We start from the raw sequence: 3,445 nt of genomic DNA, 5'->3' as shown, positions 1-3,445 counted from the left end.
GCAATTTGCCAACGGTTTGACAAAACATCTCGGCTGAGCCCAGGATACCTCATCCACACACCCATTAAAACATTCCTTAAGATCCTGTCCCTGAGATTAATTCTACCAACTGTACACTGTTCCATGTTCTTCCTAAGTGACAGCTACCCACAAGCGACTATCTCCGTAAAAGCCTGACTCCCTGCCCCCCATTTCCTTGTTCCAGCTGCTCATACTTTCCCTGGTAGAGACAAGCAAAGCTGGAGCAGCAGGGACTCAGGCCCCCGTGGGCTGTTCTTAAAGGCAAAAGCCTCCCATCCACGCCCTACAAAAATAGCATTCATGAGGAGACTTTGAAAAGGTACATGTGGTGGTCTCATCTGATGGGGACTCCTGGGCCAGGGGCTTAAGGGTCAAGCAGAGAGCAAGAACTGCAAAAGGGGAGAGAGGATAAGCTAGCCATTAGACCTACACAAGCACCCTGATTATAGAGCAGAACAAACTGTGTGCATGTTCTCTGTATCCCTCTCTCTACCCCTGCTCGAGCCCACATCAAGATGCAAACTGCTCCATGCTGACACGGAAATTGAAGAATGCAGAGAAAGAACCTCACAGAGGTGAGGGAGTTTGTTTTCCTGGGCTTGTCCAGGTTTCGTGACTATCAGATCGCCCTGTTTGTGGTTCTTCTCGCCCTGTACACATTAACCCTGGCGGGCAATGCTATCATCACGATCATCATCTGCATTGACCGTCACCTGCACACACCCATGTGCTTCTTCCTGAGCATGCTGGCTAGTTCAGAGACCGCGTACACGCTCGTCACCACTCCACGGCTGCTGTCTGGTCTCCTGGCCCAGAATCAGCCCATCTCCACAGCAGGCTGCACCGCCCTGATGATGTTTTGTTGCCTTAGCAACAACCGCTTCCTGCTCACAGCAATGGGCTAGGACTGCTACGTGGTACACAGACCTCATGAGCAAGAGGGTGTGTGTCCAGCTGATGTGTGGCGCCTCTGGCATTGGCCTGGCCATGGCAGTCGTCCAGGTGACATCCATATTTACCTTACCCTTCTGTCACAGAGTGGTTGGACATTTCTTCCGTGACATCCTCCCTGTCCTAAAACTCTCCTGTATTGATACCACTATCAATGAGATCATCAACTTTGTTGTCAGTTCATGTGTGATCCTAGTCTTCATCTCCTACGTCCTCATCTTCTCCACCATCCTCAAGATCCCCTCTGCCCAGGGCCGGAAGAAGGCCTTCGCCACCTGCGCCTCCCACCTCACGGTGGTCACTGTCCACTACGGCTGTGCCTCCATCGCCTACCTCAAGCCCAAGTCCGAGGATTCTGCAGAACAAGACCTTCTCCTCTCAGTGAGTGACATATACCATCATCCCTCCCTTGCTGAACCCTGTTGTCTAGTCTGAGGAACGAGGTGGTCAAGGATGCCCTACGCAGAGCCGTAGGAAGAAACATTTAATACACTGACCCTGTCTGTACGAGACGTCTATCCCTGAGCAGCACGCATCTTCACTGCCTCCAACCTTACCAGCATGTCCTGAGCAGTCCCTTCTGCGATGGGATGCACCCATCTTGCTTCAACACCCCTACCATAAAATCTTAATCTTTGTTTCCATATATTCCGAAGTTTTGTCCAGGCATTTTCATCTGGGTATCTGAAAGGTCAGGGAGGATGGCATGATTTTTAAGGAAATATATCTGCATTTCTAGAGTGGGGGAGGGAACTTCTCAAAAGCACATTAAATGCGGTTTTAGGTTTGAAAATAAAAATGTAACTTTCATAATATAACCTGCAGAAAATTAAACTAGACAAAATCTTCCCAGCAAGGTAAGAACAGTCAATAGCAAAATTATATCAAACTTTGGGAAAGATGAGATGTATATTTAAAGAAAAAAGTTCAGAAATTTGGAAGATACTGGTTTAGTCCTTGAAAGTTTAGCTTGTATTATTTGATTTATACTAAAGCCTTTGCTTCCATTCAGTATGGTCCCCAGAGTGCTGGTCACGGCTGTACGCTACACAACCCTTGCGTCCAATCTGACCGTGCTCATCAGAATCTCTCTGGCTGCTGGTTCTCTCCATGGCGCCAGCTTCTCATTCATCATTATGAAGAAAAATAAGTTGGTCAAAAAGAGCTGTGCTCTGTTTGGAGTGAGTACCATGAAAGTATTCATTTGCACACCCCATGGCACTTCTTGGGTAATACCAAAAAAATAGGGGGGGGAAAAAAACAACCAACACCAGCATTCAGGAGTAGTTGCTCAATTCACCCCCAACCCAAGAAAAAAGGTGGGGGGGTGCTAAAAAAAAAAAAAAAAAAAAAAAAAAAAAAGGTCTCCATTCCTACTAGGTCTCCTAAAGAAATGGTCCTTTCCCCCAGAGCTTCTGGGAGTTACTCTGGTTTCCTGCCTGCACATACCTCTTACTACCTCAGATGATGGTAAGGAGGGTTGGACACTTCAGTCTCGTGCCTCTTTCTCCTCAGTAATGTGCCCCTTCCTTAATGCTATGTCTCTTTAAGGGAGTGATTTCCTTTTCCTTCACCTGAGAAAGGAATGGTGACATTCAAGGAGCTCATCCCGTGTAAAGTCTGGCTGTACAGACATCTGAGATTCTAGGTGGGAAAACCCTAGTTCTCTCAAGGCCTGGTCATCTCTTTGTAGTTTGTCCTGTGTCTGAGATTTCGGCATCCAGGAGGCAAGCCTTCCCTCAGAAGCTTTTGAGAGGTCCAAAGCCAGGTCCAAAAGTCCTAGATCTGCTAGGTGGTCTTACCTGACAGTGCTCTCGTGTTCAGCCCCCCATGAATCCCTCTCCCACATCCAAAGATGACATCCCCTGTGGGGGGGGGGGGGCGGCATGCCTTCCTCCAGAAGGAAAGGGTCTCTCCGACTACATGACAGGACCCCTGCCCCCGCCACCAAGACCACCCATAATGCCAACTCTTATCCATCCTCCTCCATTCCTATGGGACCAGCAATTTTTCCTGTCCTCAGATCTGTCCTTTTGTGTGTAGAAGGGAGGCGGTGGGACAGGTAGGGCTGTTCTGAGCAGGAAAGCAGGGTGGGGACCAAACCTGCTCTAACCCAGCCCAGCGGCAGCATCACCTCCCCTAGCCCCTGCTCCCTTTCCACTTCTCCCCACAGCCACTCTTCTTCAGTCCAAGGATTAAAGCAGAAGTTTTCCCCAGGATTCTCTCTCCATCCAGATGCCCCCAACAGCAGACACACCACAATCCACCTGTACACTCAGAAGTTAATCAGAGCTGGGCCCAAGAAGAGCTTCCAGAATCATCCTAAACCCTAATGGAGAAACCCCTCCCCCAGACCTGTTGCCTCCAGTCATTCAACTAGGTGTCCGGGTTTTTAACTTGAGCAGTTCCTAACTTTTTAGAGCTGTGGCATCATAGGGTGGAGAGGAGAAAGACCTGAAATCAGAAGCCTGGA

General features: G+C 48.9%; 1 pseudogene; it reads left to right on the top strand.

Moving 5' to 3' along the window:
• The first annotated feature begins 572 nt into the window (after window positions 1-572).
• Window positions 573-1,460, top strand: LOC118521354 (olfactory receptor 10J5-like; annotated as a pseudogene).
• Window positions 1,461-3,445: the final 1,985 nt, after the last annotated feature.

This window comes from Halichoerus grypus, chromosome 7 (genome assembly GCF_964656455.1).
Source record: "Halichoerus grypus chromosome 7, mHalGry1.hap1.1, whole genome shotgun sequence".
Taxonomy (NCBI): Eukaryota; Metazoa; Chordata; class Mammalia; order Carnivora; family Phocidae; genus Halichoerus; species Halichoerus grypus.
The sequence above is the reverse complement of the archived record's forward strand: the minus strand, read 5'-3'. Positions and strand labels throughout refer to the sequence as shown.